At 38.6% G+C, this 18,108-nt stretch overlaps 1 protein-coding gene across 5 annotated transcripts in view; it reads left to right on the forward strand.

Annotated features, from left to right (window-relative positions):
• Positions 1-18,108, forward strand: part of LOC137239477 (ADAMTS-like protein 3) — a 1,132,820-nt gene that overhangs the window by 39,955 nt on the left and 1,074,757 nt on the right. The window lies entirely within an intron of this gene.

Below are 18,108 nucleotides of genomic sequence, written 5' to 3' on the forward strand. Positions count from 1 at the left end.
GTTACAAGTCTGTAGGTAACCGGGAAGTTAGTTAAAAATGGATTGAAAGATTCCCAAATTAAAATTTATTTTCCTAATATCTCGATCCATGCGCCACATAGCGAATTTTTTGATCAAATATTGCATTGTCATCGGGTTCTGACTGATGGCCCAAGTTTCAAGTCTCTAGCTCACCGGGAAGCTACTTAAAAATCGATCACAAGATTCCCTGCGTTTTTTTAGGGATTTTCCTTTATCTCGATTCGTCTGCCCCACCTGGCGGCATTTTGCTTTCCATGAATTGTAGTGCCATCGACTCGCAATCTATGTGCTAAGTTTACAGTCTCTGGATCACCGAGAAGTTAGTTAAAAGTCGATCGCAAAATTTCCATTTTAAAATTAGTTTTCTGTATATCTCGATCCGTGCGTCGCCTAGTGGGTTTTTTTCACTTGCATTGTAATGTCTCCCAGTTCTGAACTATGTTCTAAGAATCAAGGGTGTAGCTCAACGGGAAGTAACCGAAAAATACTTTTCCGTGGGTCAAAAATTCGTATGAAAATGAGCGGACATACATGAAAGGGACTTAATATAAAGGTAACAAAAATTGGAGTCCAGACGAGCATGGTGCATTGATAACGTTCACAAGACTATGACACAGATACTACAATGATGATAGTAACGTTATTGAAAGCGAATACGGAAAGTAATTACAAGCACATACACATGCATGTATGTCATAATGAAAAGAATACCAGAATGTGTTCGCTTTTACTTTGCATACATTTTTCTGTGTATGTGTGTACGTGACAGTAAATTCCTGTGAGCTGACAGCGCTCTTGGCCAATATGAAGGTGTTGGGAAAAGTCAAATAGAAATGCACGCTTTGACTTTAAAAAGAGTTACAGGCGCTAACATTCATACAATGAAACAAACGCTCGTACACACACATACATACTTATGCATGTGTTTTTAAATACTTTGCCAGCAACAAGCTTGTGAAACCATTTAATTGAAATTATAATTTCCTTTCTCACCATTAGATGGAGTTGCCCAGTTAACCAGACAGCCAAACCACCGCGTGGCTTGCTTAAACTTTTCTTTTTAGTCGTTAATAGAAAGTGTAGTTTCTTTGTTTTTATTTCACTATACAGCAAAAAACAAAAACAAATATGTTGCTAAAGCTGCACTTTTTCACTCAATGCGCCGTTGCTGCTATTCTCAGCTCGATTGCTTTTAATTTAGTTTTTAGGTGTGGCTTACAGTTCGTATGGTATTTTTTCATTTTTTTATTTATTTCCCTAACTTTTTATTTTACTATTTTTCGTAATTTTCTCTACCAAATTAACCACAAACCTCTGCATCCTCTTGCTGTCCCTCTCACGTATTCTCTGCACTTTTTACACTCCATTCCCTATCTTCCTACTTTTTCGCCTGGTTGAATCCAATTAACTTTTGCCGCTAACTACATTTTGTATACATTTACTCTTGCTTCCACTGCTGCTTACACCCTCTTCCCCTCTCAACCTAAATTGTAATAAATATTTGGCTTACTGCGTGTATTTTGTTGGTAATAGGCCAAGCTGTCGGCAAGCTTCTACTAACCTTTATTGCATTACAAACCATCATTTAGATCCGCTGTGTCGCAATGCCTAAACTTATTCCTGCCATCGCCAGTTTTCTTCATTACTTCTCCTTAACGTATTTTGGAGTAAGTTTTTCTGTGGCAATGTTAAGTGCGATAGCATTGAGGCAAGTCCAAGTGAAGGACTCTCCATTGCTGACCGCATGAAAGTAATTGTGTACCATTTAGATGTTGTTGAGGTCAAGAAGGTCACAAATTACATTTTAGTCGGTTAGTGAGCTATTACAGCTTTGTTAATGATTACATAACTTGTATGTGTTTTCGAATGGAATTATTTGGATGCTTTGTCTACGACGACTGCAGCTTTTTTCTCTATGCAACGATTAAACATAAGGTCATAATATCCCGTTCACGGCAGAAAGCAAGTTTCAGTTCATAAGGTGCAATACAAAATACTTAATCTTAACTCCTTATAAACACAGTGGCTTAGAGAGTTCACCTTTCAAAAACCATAGCCTCTCAAACTATTACTCTGGTATTAAAGCTATCTTGTTTACAATAGATCACACCCCATTCACTCCAGCGTACAACTTTCAGATCATGATGTGCAATACAAAATGATTACTCTAACCTAGATTTCATAAGTTTTTCTTTCCAAAAACATAGCCTCTCAAACAACTACTCAGGTTTTACATTTACTTGTAAAAATTATACAGTTTTTTAGATTTATAATCCGAGCCGACTATAACATAAGACTCATGAATGGATTCAAATTTTGTTATGTTTCAACGCTAAGCTCGATAATAACCAGAGAATATAAAATTCACTTCTGTCATCATGCTTTGAAAACAGTTTAACTGCGCTTGACTTCAGAGCTGCTTAATGCTCCATTTGTTGGTTTCTTAATACATAGACCTTGAAACTGTTTCTTAAAAAGACATAAAATCCTAGTAAGTGCATCTCTTTTTGCATGTCAGCGCCTAAGTTAAGATTGTAGAGCGAGTTCATGCTTTGGTATATGTTAGATTAACTACCTCCAATGATAACCTTACGTGATTTAGGCATCGTTTATATAAAGCTGTTTAGATAGAGCTCTAAAAAAATATGTAATAATTCTATTCACATACTCTTTCACCCCCAACATGCAGAAAGTTTTAAACCAGGGCTCGTATCGTGTTATACGATCACGTACGAAATCAATTTCACTCAAACGATAAATATGAATCTGTTAAACTATTCGTTAAAATGATAATAAACCATGGACCTATTGAGTACTCGTAGCCACTATTTCACATATTTCCTTAATCCGATTCCCCGTTTCAGAGCTATTGTGATTTAAAAAATTGATTTCGATCACAGATCGTAAAACACGATACGGGCCTACGATACAAAAACGATTATTTTGTTTTATCTTTGGAATTACTTAACTTACTACGTAAGCTCTCAAAGTTTAACTTAACTTTATGAAAGCATATTTTAATTATAAGTTCTCAAACTTAGTTAAGACACACACCTTAAGCATCTATTTTTAAACGGTTTTATTTAGCTTGGCTTGACAGGCTGGTTGGTTAGCTGGCTGGCACGAATTTTGTAATTGAAATTTAAGTAACTTCCCGATAAGCTACAAGCTTGAAACTTGGAATATAGCTCAAAACCCGATGACAATGCAATAATAAGAAAAAACTCCGAGAGGTGGCGCATGAATCAAAGAGGCCTATGGAAAAAATCGCCGCTATGTGGCGCAAGGATGGAGATATTCAAAAAAATCGTTTTTGTGGTCCGATTTGGCTCATATTTGGAACAAATATTACATACAGTCCGGTAGAAGTGACACCAAAATATTTTGTAGTTCGAGGAGGGACAAACAAACGTGGCGGAGAGTCGAGTAAAGTCTTTGGAAGGATTATGTATTGAGGACTTAGATTGTAACAAATTGTCAGGAGAGTGTCCTTGTAATAATGAATGAATTCAATTAAATAAAGACTAAAAACTTGAAAATAAAATAATAATAAAAATTGTTTAAGTTAAACGGTTTTATTGAAAGCAATACTTACATGAAGTAATAATAATACTAAAAGCTAGAAAATAATTAGATAGGTCCTAGGTACTAGTCATCACACTCCTCATCAATCTAGGGCGTTGATCAATAAATAAATATAAAACCAACTGAACCTTATGCTACGCTTCACATTTTTAGAAATTTCACGCGCCCTCATTCTATGTGAGGTCCTCATGGGCAGGCCAGTTGAACCTAACCTGTGTGCAAAGCACGCTGCGTATAACAAGATTGACCTTTAGTGCTTTAGGAGATGTACCCTTAATCCCCGTGGAGGCGGTGCTAGATCAATCAGTTGTTTGCTAGGATGTCCTGGTTTTTGACAATTAAGCAAAAACTGCTTTTTCGCTGTTCTCTTTAATATTGAGCTCTTTGGCCTCACTATGTATATGGTGTTCGGAGGTCATAAGGAGACATCCGGTGGCAGTTCTGATTGCAGAATTTTGACAGGTCTGTCGCCTTTTCCAGTGTGTATTTTTAAGACCAGACGCGTAGCTCATGATTGGCTGGCCAATTGCTTTGTATGTGGTTAGCAACGTTTCTTTATCTTTTCCCCATGTGCGACTTGGGGATTTTGTTGCGAGATCTTTGGTTGACTGACAGTCGGCAGTGTGACACCAACGACGCGTACGTCCAATATTTGCGACATCTGTCCCTTCCACGTCGTAAACAGGGTGCTCGTGGATTTTGTCGGTGATAATGTCAGGTTTCCCTAGGTGAATAATCTGGAGAGATCTGGGAGATAGCTGTTTACTTTGCTACAAATCTCATCGATTTGTGGGCCTGGGCTTGTGGCCATTATCGGCGTAGGAAACGATAGTGACTCCTTCTGGTGGTGAAAGTAGCTTATATATATGTAGATACAGATTCGGGGATAGGGCACCATCCTGTGGCACCACCTTGTTTAATTCTTCTTGCAATGGATATTATGTTCCTGAATTGCACCGATGCTTGCCCACCAGACAGATAATTTGCGGGACACCTTTTGAGACTTCCGGTGGAAGGTCTTGCAGTAACGTGCTGTGGTTGACCGTATCAAAAGCTTTTGACAGGTTTAGAGCAACGAGTACTGTCCTATGGTGGGGGCTTGATTTGATCCGCAATTTATCTGTGTGTTAATAGCGTTAATGGCGGTTGTAGTGCTATGTAATTTTCGGAAGCCATGCTGATGATTAGCAAGACGTAAATTTGCCTAGGCCTTAAGCATCGGCATGGCTATGCCGTCTGGGCATATTGCTTTAGATGGTTTAGGCGATGGCATCTTCAACCTCTTTGGCGATGATGCTAATTGGGGAAGCGCTGTATTTATGCTTGTGTGCGCGGTTTGTCAGCCGTAGAATGCATTACATATTGCCGGCAAAAGCGCTAGCGAATTTTTTCGCATCCGACAGCACTTTATCGCCAAAGGCGATGGAGATTTTGTCATTGTGCCTAGTCAGGTTCGATAGGGACTTTACGGTGGACCAAAGCTTACCTACACTATCAGAGAGGTTACAATTCTTTAAGTGTTCCTCCCATATCACTCGCTTGTGTTCATCTACAAGCAATCTGATGCGTTGGTTTATATTCCTTATTTGGGTGGTAGAGTCGCGGCCTCCGCCGGAAAATGTGACCGCAAAGCACGCTCCCCTTGACGGGCATCAGTCGGGATAGGGAGGGCAGCTTCCCAAGACTCGGAATTTTTCCCTACCAAGGGCTGTCATTTTAGTGTAAATCCATCTGTCAGCCCACGTAAGTGTTGTTACTCAAAATTTAGTGCACTGCTCCCAAATCTGGTTTTGTAGTAGCGTACGATGGAATATTACCAACTTGAAAACAGACAAAACTAATTAATAAAACTAATATGTACTTTTCATTAAAAATACATTCATTGTACACATGTCAACATAATAGCACACTTAGCAAATACATATGGTAACGGGCGCGCCATTCGCTCTCATTTGTAAATGTGAGTACATATATGGGAACATGTTTTGTTCGTTGGCTAAACAGAAATAAAGTTATAGGCCAATATATGGATCAACTAATGGCAGAGAGGTAATGAACTTGACAGATTTTAGACACCAATAAAAAATGTTACCCGAACTTTGCGGAAAAATTTTAGTAAACTGTACACAAACAATTTATAAAACGTCCGTTTTCCAAAGTTTTTTTAATGCTAAATAAAAGTATAGACAAAATTGTATTAAAAGAAAAAATATAGATCTGTGTTTAACAGCGCAACGTTATATTTTATTCGTAAAACATCCAAATTCGCCAAACGGATGAAGTCTTTTTTTGAAATCATGTTTCTCTGGCAGGATGAGGGGAAAGAATAAACTATTTGATTTCTACATCCTACACATATTTGACCATTAATCCAAAGTGATAGAAATAAAGTCTGACCACTTTTGATTTTCGGTTCGTCGTGGACTTTATTTGGGAAACGCCCACATGTAAATAAACAAACTATTGCAAAGAAATTTTGTTTTGAAAAATATAGCAAAATGCGTCATTTGGCTACAATATGAATAAATACATTTGATTTGTTAATTTGTTTGTTCATTTGTTGATCTAATTAAAACAAGCAAAAAACAAGTAAGGGTGTCTAAGTTTGGGTGTAACCAAATATTATATACTCAGCGTGAATTTGAATTGTACAGTTCATTTCAGATAAATTACTTTTTCGAACTTTGTTACGAAACTTGATAGGTGAAATATCATTCATACAAAACTATTTTTCGCTAAGATATGTCTTATTATTCTAGTCTACGATCCTTTTAAACACCTTTTATATAAAAGTGGGCGTGTTTTTTAACCCGCATTTTTCCTAAAAATATTTTCTGCTATAAAGAAATTTTTAATTTTTCTTCGAGTTATGGCTCCCGAAACATAGAAAATTGTTTGGTCATGAAAGGGGCGGGGCCAAAAAAATTAAAATTTTCTCGTTTTGCTGGCGTATGGGTATCGGAAATATACGGCGGACGGACGTGTATTTTTTTTTTAGAGTCATTAAAGAAAGTGAAAATTCTTAAGTTCTGTGCGTTAATAAGCACACAAAAGTGGTGTAAACAATAAAGTTACTGCAGGCGATGTACCAACATTCAAAAAATAAAGTGTTTTTGTATACAAATAAACATTAAAGTGAAATTTTCAATTGGTATTGTGCTAAAATATATTTTGCTTGTTCAGTTAGACATATATATGTGCGATAAATGCCACAAAAAAATAAGGGGTGAGACAGGTGTACGAGGTGAGGGTGTGTGTGGTAAAGTATATCACAAAACAGTTGCATGTGCATCTATGGATGAATACAGCATGAACTGCTTGCAAGGCTACCAATTTTTAAGGTTTATGTGCGATGGTTGTAAGACATATATCTCCAATGTAGATGATGCCCTGAGAGAAATTCTTTCTATTTCAGAAATTAACAAAGTAAATTTAAGGGAGCAAAAGGGTGCGCTTGAAAAAATGTTGAATGAACACAAAAGGGAGATAAGCGCATCCATAACGCACAGCGAAAGAGAGATGAAAAGAATTGTGGATAATATAAACCGGGTGAACACGGAAAATTTAGAGTTGAATAAAAATGTAGAGAGTCTTTGCAAAGCAAATAAAGAAATGCTTAATAAGATCAATACCCCAAATGAATCGTTTAATAAGCAAAAGGAGGAAATTATAAGAGAGGTTAAAAAGGTTGAAAACCAAAATAAAGCTGTTACTGCTAAGGAAGTCAATTCATATGCCAATATTACTAAGGGAATTCCTCCGATAGTAATTAAACCCAAGGTTAAACAAGCATTAGAGAAAACAAAAACGGACTTGAATAAAATAGATCCATCCAACTTGAATATAGGTAGGGTCCAAAATAGAAACAATGGTACAATAATTATTAGTCTGAAGTCAGCTAGTGATAAGGATAAAATTAAGGACACTCTAACAGAAAGGCTAGATAAAAGTAAATACAACAAAAATGAAACGAAAGTATATTTTCCTAAAATCATGATGACTAACATTAGTACTGTGCATCCTGAAGAGGAAATTGTTGGTAAGATCACCAACCAAAATGAGTTTTTGCGAGATGCTAAAATGAAATGTGTAAGAGTTATTAAATCAAGGAAGGAAAATAGAGCCTCATATATCAATGCAGTCATTGAGATTGAGCACAAATAATATGAAGACATGTTGAAATGCAAGAACATCAATATTGGTTGAGACCGCTGTCCAGTTTACGATGCTCAAACGGTAAAAAGATGTTATAAATGCTTAGGGTTTAACCATATAGCGGCTACTTGTACACTCAAACAGAGGTGTAGTAAATGCAGCGGGGAACATAAAGTCGAAGACTGTACAGAGAGTAAACCCCTAAATAAATGTGGTAATTGCATAGATACCAATAATCGGTTAGGCTTAAATATTAATACAGAACATAACATCATGAGTCATGAATGCCCAGTTTATTTAAGGAAACTTAAGCTGGAAAGACAACGCGTGGGATTTTAGCCACCAAAACTAGCTGATCGGGGGATGAAAGCTTTTAACTTACAGTGCATTTACCTAAATATTTGTAGTTTTCTAGCCAACAAAGCTGAGCTCGAAAGAATTATAGAAGAGTTAGATCCGGGCATCGTTCTATGTTCAGAAACATTTATAACACCGGATGTTAGTGATCCGGAAATAAACATTCCTTATTATACAATGATTCTTTGCGATTCTCATAGCAGACACACAGGAGGTGTAGTCTTACTTAAAAAAAAGGTATCGAGTACAAAGTCAGGTATAATAGATCTATTCATTTAAATGTTTGGTGTGCTATAATTAAATTAAAAAAGTTCGACATTAAATGGCAAATAGGTGTGTTGTAACATTCTCCAAGCTCTAGTGATATCGAATTTTTAAATCACGTAGAAGCTATACTTTCTGAGGAACTGGAGAGTGGTACAAACTCCTTGTTAATTGGGGATTTTAACATTAACATGAATGTTAATACCGCAACGAGTTCTAAGCTCAATGAGATATTTTCACGTAGCGCGATGAGGCAAATGGTAAATTTCAATACAAGGATTGCTGAGAGGTCCCAAACGAGAATAGATCTATTATATGCAAATGCTGATGTACTGTCTTATACTAATCTTGAAAGTCACAGAATTTCTGATCGCGAAACCATTTCATTTGCTTTCAAAGTGTGTAATTCAAATCCTCTGCGGAGAATGATACCCACAATGTGTTGGCAGAACTATTCTGCTGATAACCTCATTTACTTATTAAGAAAATATGATTTCAGCGTATTAAAAAATATGCATCTCAATGACTCGGTTGAATATATAAATACCTGCTTGCATGGGTTTATTAACATCAGAACAAGGCAGGATAGTGAGGTTGAGAAATAAGTGGTACGATCATGAACTGACCGAAATTAACAAGTTAAAAATGCAATTGCTCTCACAAGTCATATCCTCTGGTGAATTTTCGGAATATAATACGGTTGCGAAGTATTATAAGAAACTAATCAAAATTAAAAAGATTAAGTATTATATGGAGAAAAATATCGCCTTAAATTCCTCTGATAGGAAATTAATGTGGAAACACCTTAAGCAAGCAGTAAACTTAACTGAGTTGCGAGACAATATCCTGACAGTGATTGTAAATGGTATAACATATGAAACACCCGAAGATATAGCTCAAGCATTGAATTCCTTCTTTGTTGATAGTATTTTTGACATAAATCGAGAAAGCGAAACTTTTGATAGTGGCGACAGTGTGCAATACACGGTTAAAACATGTCTGAAATTCCAAGAAGTTACGGTTGATGATGTCATATTGGTAGCTAAAAGGTTAAAAAATAAAATCGGAGGAACAAATTTACTATCAGAATAGTGCCCGACGCATGGAAAATATCAACAATAGTGCCAATAAAGAAGGTAAAAAATTCATTAAAGGCAGAAGATCTTAGACCGATCAACACGTTGCCGAATATCGAAAAAATTCTAGAAACAGTAGTAAAAATCAGCTCATAAGTTACTTGGAAATAAATAAAATACTAATTAAAGAACAATCCGGTTTCAGAGAAGGGCACTCTTGTGAAACGGCTTTAAATTATGTAATATCGATTTGGAAATAAGAACTAAATCAAAAGAAAAGTATACTTGCAGTTTTTATCGACTTAAAGAGAGCATTTGAAACTATAGACAGAAATATAATGATTAAAAAATTAAAAAAATTGGAATTAGGGGCAACGAGTTGTAGTGGTTTCAGAGCTTTTTAGGTAACCGAAGACAAATAACAGCCATTGGGTCGGTTGTCTCGAATGACGTATTGACAGGAATTGGATTGCCACAAAGATCGGTTTTGGCACCCGTCCTATTTAACATATTGTAACGAATATTAGCAACATTAAGGTTACTGTCATCTCTTAAGCCGATACTAAGCAGTGACGTGAATGCACATCAATAATTCAATCATTATATCTACACATATGTACGTATAGGCAGCTGAGAAGCAACGCACAAGCACATGCAGATATCTTATCTAAAATGCTCCTAAAGGTATGCAATTGTGATTGTGGTAGTGTCGCTCACACATACAAGCGCATGGGGTATGAGAGAAGCTATAAAAATTATACATCTGTAGTTGTAACTGAGAAATTTACAACTAACTAGTAAGTTCTGGAATTAGAAAAGCCTAGAAATATGCAACGAGGAGGTCGGACAGTATAAAAGGGCGACAAAAGTGGAGGCGAGAAGTCAGTTTCATTTAAGGTATCAGTCAGTTTGGTTATTAAGCAAGCTAGTTGCAAAGTATAAATAAGTGTTATTGTGAAGTACTTTAATAAAGGCCATTTTTCCATTATTCAATATTGGAGTTATTTATTCAACAGTTTGGTGATTCGAACTTAGCAGAAGGTTGCAAATAAGATGATTTGCAGTAAATTCGTTACAATTGGTGTCAGAAGAGGAATTGTTGAATAAATTCCGAAGATTGCGAACATGGCAAAGTTGAGTGAGTTGAGGATCCAGCAACTGAAGAAGGAGTTGGAGAGCCGAATACAACCGGCAATAAGATCGAACTTCAAGCACGGCTACGAGAGGTGATGGAGTCGCAAGGAATTGATGTGGACGAGTATGTCTTTTATCCTGATGGAGACGAGACAACAACAAAAATTGAAGAGAAGAACGGAAGTCCGAGTCCAGTCGCAAGCGGCGAGAATAATGCGATATTTGCTTTTTTATCACAGATATCGGCAAAAATGGAAACCCAGGAAACACACATAACAGAAATGTCATCACAAATATCCACAAATATGGCATCCCAACTAGAATCCCAGGAGAACCGTATAACATCCAAGATAGAAGCACAGGAGACACGTATATCCGAAATGTCGTCGCATATGTCATCTTTGCTGGAATCGCAGGAGAAACGTATAACAGCGAAGATTGAAGCACAATTGGATGAACAGAAAACACACATGGCGTCACAAATTGCAGAACAATTAAAAGAGCAAGAGGCACGCATAACATTACAACTCGAAGCCCAGGAAGAGCGTATCTCAACGAAGCTGGAGGCATAGGAAACAAAAGTCTCATCGCAGCTGGAGGCTTTTAGTAAACGACAAGATAAAATGGAGGCCGAGATGGATGCTTTGAAAGATCGTATACAGGAGTTGCAACTAAATCGCCCAACAGTTTCAACGAGTAATCCAAAGGTAAAAACACCATCCATTGACGGGTCTGTTCCTTTCCAGGTCTTTAAGCTACAATTCGAGAGGACCGCAACAGTGACAAATGAGTGATTCCCCAGCGGGTTAGGGGGTCAGAATATACCCGCGGTAGGTATGCCTGTCGTAAGAGGCGACTAAAATACCAGATTCAAGGGGTTGTGTAGTGCAACCCTTCTAAGGTCACAGCTTATTTCGTGCACTGCGCCCTGCCTTAGAAAAAACTACTTTGGACTATGAATAAAGGAAAATAAGCAAAGAAGGCAATTGGGATAAGGTTTACAACATCTAAGGCATGATGTGACTGAATGCGTTTATAGCACTTCAACCATCGGTAGGAGCCTGTTTTCCATGGGTGCGACTTGTTTGACTTCCCAAGCTTTCGAGAGGGCAACTTTGTTTATCTGATATTATTTAGGGGCGTTGAATTCTGCATATGCAGATAAACTAGGATGGTCCCTACAAATCAAATAAACTATTTGGTTGGTTAATTTGAATGCATTAACTCAGACTTAACCGCTGTTTGTACAAGTGTGGCTACCAAGTCCCGCTCTTCATCCGATTACCACCTCGTTGTTGTTGTTGTAGCGATAAGGATACTCCCCGAAGGCCTTGGGGAGTGTTATCGATGTTGATGATCCTTGATCGGATGCAGTACCATCTCGGGAAACCTTCAAGGCCATACCGCCCTCCTCCCTCCTCCATGAGGAGATTGGGGTCGCCAGAGCGTCGGCTTGTAAAGAAACATGGTTCGCCACGTGTTGGAGAGGCTGACAATCGGTTTGGTGAAGCTTTATATTGCGCTGGCAGCCCCATTGAATGGGTTGCGCCACAACAACCCCTTTAATCAATTTGGTCTGTCGCGGTATATTCTAAGCCCCTTAACCCGTTGACTACCACCTGTTTGGGGCAGCCATTTAACTTGTAGTGCGAAACTGACCGTTGATGTGACCGTCTGCCCTTCTGTGGAGAAATTTTTTGCAGAAAGCGTGATGATTCCTCTCAGCTTAGCCGCAATTTACCTTTATGTTCACAAGTTTTGTCGTTGGTCTTGTTAGCGTAATTTGTCTGCCGGTGTGGCATTTGTTGTTAATTTTATAAATGACCCTGACACTTTTTTTCATTTAAGGGCCGATCATTTACGTCGGTCAGCTATTTTCATACAGTACCCTACTCTCACGTCCACTCACTCACTCAACTCACTGGTTGGGCTTTCTCTAATATGGAGCACTTCCTCTACTTTATTTATTTGCTGTAGCAAAAAATCCGGTGCGAAACGTGCTGTGCTTCAAATTGCAAAATTTTTAATGTGAGAACTTAAAAAATCAAAAAAAAAAATAGAATTGAGATTAGTTAAAAAAGTCTAAACATTGTGAGAAGAAACAAAAACAAAAGCAAAATTAAAATATTTATGAATGTCGGCAAAAGTGATTAAACTACAACAACACTAGCGCTCAAATAAAAAAATAAATACCGTAACCGCAAGAATACGCCCCCACTTTGTTTATTTTGCGCTCACATTTACCTTCTTTTCCGATTTCATGCTTCTCTCTTTGTTTATACCGTAATGATTGTTCGTTATCTTTGAATCTGCAGGGTCTAGCAAAAAGTGTTGTATCCACAGTTTATAGGAAATTTTATTACCTTTTAAAAGCTTCAAACTGTTTTGGAATTTCTCAATTCGTTCTTGAGATATATATGATTAAGTGGACCCAATTTATTTATTTATTTATTTTTTTTTTGAAAAACGGTAATTCGTTAATATCTCAAAAACGTTACCATAGAATTAAAAAGAGCCTTGATTTTCGAAATCAGGGGGTGATTTTACATAGGATTTTCATAATGGCGTCTCTGGTGCAGAAAACAAGTTGGAATTTGTGATCCAGTGTAATCGGCGCTGACTTTATTCGATTTTATTATTTGCTAATCGACATGCACCGCAACAGGCTGATCGACAATGTCACCAAATTAAAATCATCTTTAACTGCTCCAACGTTATGTAAGGCTATTGAGATTAAGACGTTCGACACAACAGGCCCATTCGCTGATCTTCTCTCCAAATTTTCTCAAATTACGAAGCTAGCACCTCACGGTTCTTTAACAAAATCAACAGTCGTCCATCGCATTTTGACTACAGGTCAGCCAGTCTTTTGTAGACTACGACGTTTTGCTCCCGACAAACTCACAGCCGCACGTAACGAGTGCAACTTCCTGCTAAAGGCATGCATTTGTCAACTCCAGTAGCAACTGGTCTAGCCCGCTGCATATGGTGCGAAAGGATGACGGCACCTGGAGGCCTTGCCATGACTATCTCGCGCTCAATGCTCAAACGTTACCCGACAGGTACCCATTACCGTTCCTAACCGATTTTACGTGCAATTTACGAGGGAAGACAGTTTTCTCGAAGATCGACCTACAACGTGCGTTCCATCATGTTCCGATTCACGAGGATGATATATCGAAGACCGCTATCACTACGCCATTCGGGATGTTCGAATTTAAGTTTATGACCTTCGGACTCTGCAACGCCGCGCAGACCTTGCAAAGTTTGATAAACGAAGTCTTGCGTGACCTCGACTACGTATTCCCTTACATCGATGACATCTGTATCGGTTCTTCGTTGCTCGAACATCATAAGAAAGATTTACGTGAAGTATTCAAAAGTCTTCGGGATAATAATTTGGCAACAAGCGTTTCTAAGTGCGAATTTGGTAAAAACGAACTCAAGTTTTTGGGACATCTCGTCGACCCGAGCGCATAGTAGCTATTCGCGATTATCCCAAGCCGACAGTAGCAAAAAAGCTAAAAAGCTTCATCGCAACGGTAAACTTCTATCGCAAGTTTTTACCCAACGCCATTGAGTACCAGTCACATCTGCAACAACTCATTATTGGCAATAAGAAAAACGGTCGTACGATTATTAAATGTAACAAGGAAGCCGAAGCTGCATTTGGTCGTTGCAAATCCGAGTTGGCAAACGCGACACTTTTAGTTCATCCGTCATCCAGCGCAGAATTAGCGCTCCATGTTGATGCATCAGAAACAGCCGTGGGAGCTGCATTACATCAAATTGTAGACGGGGAACTTCAACCTCTCGGGTTTTATCAAAAAAAAAAACTGACGAACTCACAACGCAAATATAGTACATACGACCGCGAGCTCACAGCAGCATATCGAGGTATGTGTCATTTCCGGCACATGATTGAAGGTCGCAAATGCCATATCATCAACGATCATCGCCCGCTAGTATACGCTTTCCGTCAAAAGCTAGAAAATGCTTCACCTCGTCTAGTAAGACAATTGCACTTCATCGCCCAATTCACGACCGACATCCGACATATAGCCGGCTCTGAAAAACCTGCTCTCACGCTGAGTCGGTATCCAAAGCACTCATTTCGCATTGGATTTCGCGATTTGGCGTTCCAGCAAGAATCACATCATATTGTGGTCGGCAGTTCGATTCTGCTGTTTTCACCGAGTTGATGAGTACGATTGGTACCGTTCAACTTCGCAAACATCATACCACCCGCAGTCAAACAGCATTATTGAAAGATGGCATCGAAGTTTTAAAGCTGCCATACTATGCCTCGACCCGAACAAGTGGGTGCATCACTTGCCATCGATTCTACTCGGCCTTCGTTCAGCTTACAAGCCCGACATACACACAAGCCCAACTATGCTTGTTTATGGTTCATCGTTACCACTTCCAGGCGAATTTTTCCAAACTACTACAAACTCCTCATACGAGGACGACACAGCAACATAAGCATTGATCGCGTAAAACCCGCATTCTTAGCCAGCGACGACTATGAAATTTCAAGCCATACTCATGAGACGGAAACATCGACGAATACACTCGAGCCCATTCCTACGGCAAGGGATAGTATACAGTCTGAAGAGCCTTCGGATACACCCGACCCCATCTTAACGACAAGCCACGTACCTCCCGAACATGATCGAATGAAGACACCGCCTCCTGTATCGACGAAATCTACGCGTTGTGGCAGGCATGTAAATTTTCATTTACGATACCGGTAGTTTCGTCTAGGCGGAGAGTATTGTGGCAGCACTTCGTCTACCAACGAGTTTAGTGCAACCCTGCACAAATGTACAAGTGGAAAATAAAAAATTCCGATCTGGCATCCATATCAATTTTCATCGTCCTCTTTTCTTGCGAACAATTGATCTCTCCAAAGTTTAAGTTTCTATAGTTAAATAAAGTTAGTAAAAACTATAATCGTTTAAACTTTTAATTTTTACCAAGGTTTGTGAGGTAACCTCACCAAAACCTCCAAATAGATATAGACTTCCATATATCAAAATCATCGTCGAAAAAAATTTACTAAGCCATTTCCGTCCGTCTTTCCGTCCGGTAACACGATAACTTGAGCAAATATTGAGATATCTCCACCAAATTCGGTATATGGGCTTATCTGGACCCAGAATAGGTTGGTTTTGAATGAGCGAAATCGGACGATAACCACGCACACTTTTTCGATATCGAAATATTTGGAAAAATGGAAAAATGAGATAAATCAAAAACGAATACCACTAAGCTAACGAAATTTGGTGTGTGGATTGATTTTATGACGCAAAATATAAATTCTAAAAAAATTTGGAATATGGGCGGAAGAAAATTTGGAAGTTTGACAAGCCGTAAATCCAAAGTCGTTTAAGATAAAAAAAAATAATAAAATTGCGTCGTGCTCCTTTCATTTTTTCCTACAAATTGACAGGACAGGACCTACTTGTTTTATGCCGACTCCGAACGGCATCTGCAAGACAGGTGAATTTTCACTTAGAGCTTTTCATGCCAGAAATAGGTTTAAGACCAAGCCACTTTTCCTAAAGGTCGTATAGGTCTTATACCGCAGCCCTATAACACTATTAACCATACAAAGCAAACAACAACAGCGTTTCAAGTGCACAGCTTGGAATGTAATGTTCGGTTTCATCCGAACTTCGACTACATCGAGTTTGTTATTATTTGGCGGAAAAGGCGTTAAGGTGAAAAAGCTACCCATGTGCATGCGCAAGTAACTTCATATTAGACATACCGATAACTTAATTGCAATCAACCAGATGATGACTTATTGTATATGAGGTAAACAAATCTAAACACGCGTGTGTGTGTGTGTGTATGCATGCAGGTGTGCCCAGATAACTGCACTGGTGGGCTGCATATCACTGTGCTGCTACCTAGCATAAATAGTTTTTGGGGAGAGTTTATGTGCTCGTATAAAAATTATAAATAAGTACGTAAAAGACGATGAAAAGTAGACATAGATTCATAGATTTATAAATTTGAATGCAAGTAATCGCCGACCTGAATCAATTTGAGCGCATTATTATACATTAACCCTTACCAGGGCAAGTACCTTGTCGATGATGTAAGGGCTTAGCCGAACTCTATAGCCCCCCCGACTATATGACTGAGCGGTTTAAAGACTGCATCTATGCCCTCCCGCCTGATAGGAGGGCCCGTGACCAAGAACTGCCAACCCCCCACTCCATGGTGTTATGCGAAACGTGACTATTAACTGATTTGCAGACAGAGGGTATATTCGGCTGTATTCCAACGCAGCTTTCCCGACACCACGTCGCCTCGGGAAGGAACTATAGCCTTACCACAGTAAGGCGCGCTACTGTGGCGGACGGTTTTCCCCATATTTAATATAAGATCGCTAAGCTCGGCTTGTCGGGCAGAAGGTCGTATGACCAAGATGAGCAATTCAAGATCTTACAGTTATAAGGAGAATGAGAAAGGATGATGGGGCCCCAATCCAGGGAAGATAAAAGTGTTATGAATAGTACAGAGTCAACGATCTCCGTAATGGAACAGAAGGTTAATCCAAACGAAGAAGAGTGGAGGAGAGTACAGAGCAGAGGGAGTAAGAAAGAGAGGGGAATACTGTTACAAATATGAAGGCATCATACAGGAGAGGCTCTGGCGACCCCAAGTTCCTCATGGAACTATAGAATTCGCAATTTTGATTTCATCTCATGATCTATTCATACTCGAGGGAACTTTAAAGTTGTGATGAAAGTTTGGTCTCACAACTTAATTCATTTACATGCGTCACACTTTCATTACATACAATAAAAAATATTTCTTTATTCACAATTATATATATATATGTTACAAGGAAAATATCATTATTTCAACAGCTGAGGGGAATATCACCATATTTCAACGCCTTATCTCACAATGTTTCGAAATTCGGCGCTCAGCCCTGTTAGGGTGATATTCCAATCAACAGTCAACATATAATGGGACTACTCGGTGGCATATAAAGTCTTATAAAGTCTAGAACACTTTTACTTGTTACATCTATATATATACCCGAAGAATGGTCCACGGCCACCGCACAAAGTCGATCCTTAATAACGCCTGCTGTTCCAGTATCTCCAACCCATATATCTTTTCCAATATCTCCAGCAGACAAGGTTGTTCCTGCTAAACCTTGCGTTATTTCTGCAGGCCTACATTGATTTATTTTCACAACCTTAGTTTTGAGAATAGCAGAAGAATCTTCACAGTCTATATCTACCGCACCCCATCCACTAATTTTCATCTCTTTTCCCGCTACTAATTGATCCGCGCAAAGTTCTATTGGTTTTACTTTCTCACTCAACTTAAATGGATCGCACAATTTAAGTACGGCTAGATCCATAAAATGTGTTTCTGCATTATAATCAGGATGAGGATGTCTTTCAACCACATCGCTTTGTTGCCCAGTATCTAGGTATAAATTGGTTCTCCCAGCTATAACTTGGAGATCCTCCAGATCTTTATT

The sequence above is a fragment of the Eurosta solidaginis genome, chromosome 2 (assembly GCF_040869045.1).
Source record: "Eurosta solidaginis isolate ZX-2024a chromosome 2, ASM4086904v1, whole genome shotgun sequence".
Taxonomy (NCBI): Eukaryota; Metazoa; Arthropoda; class Insecta; order Diptera; family Tephritidae; genus Eurosta; species Eurosta solidaginis.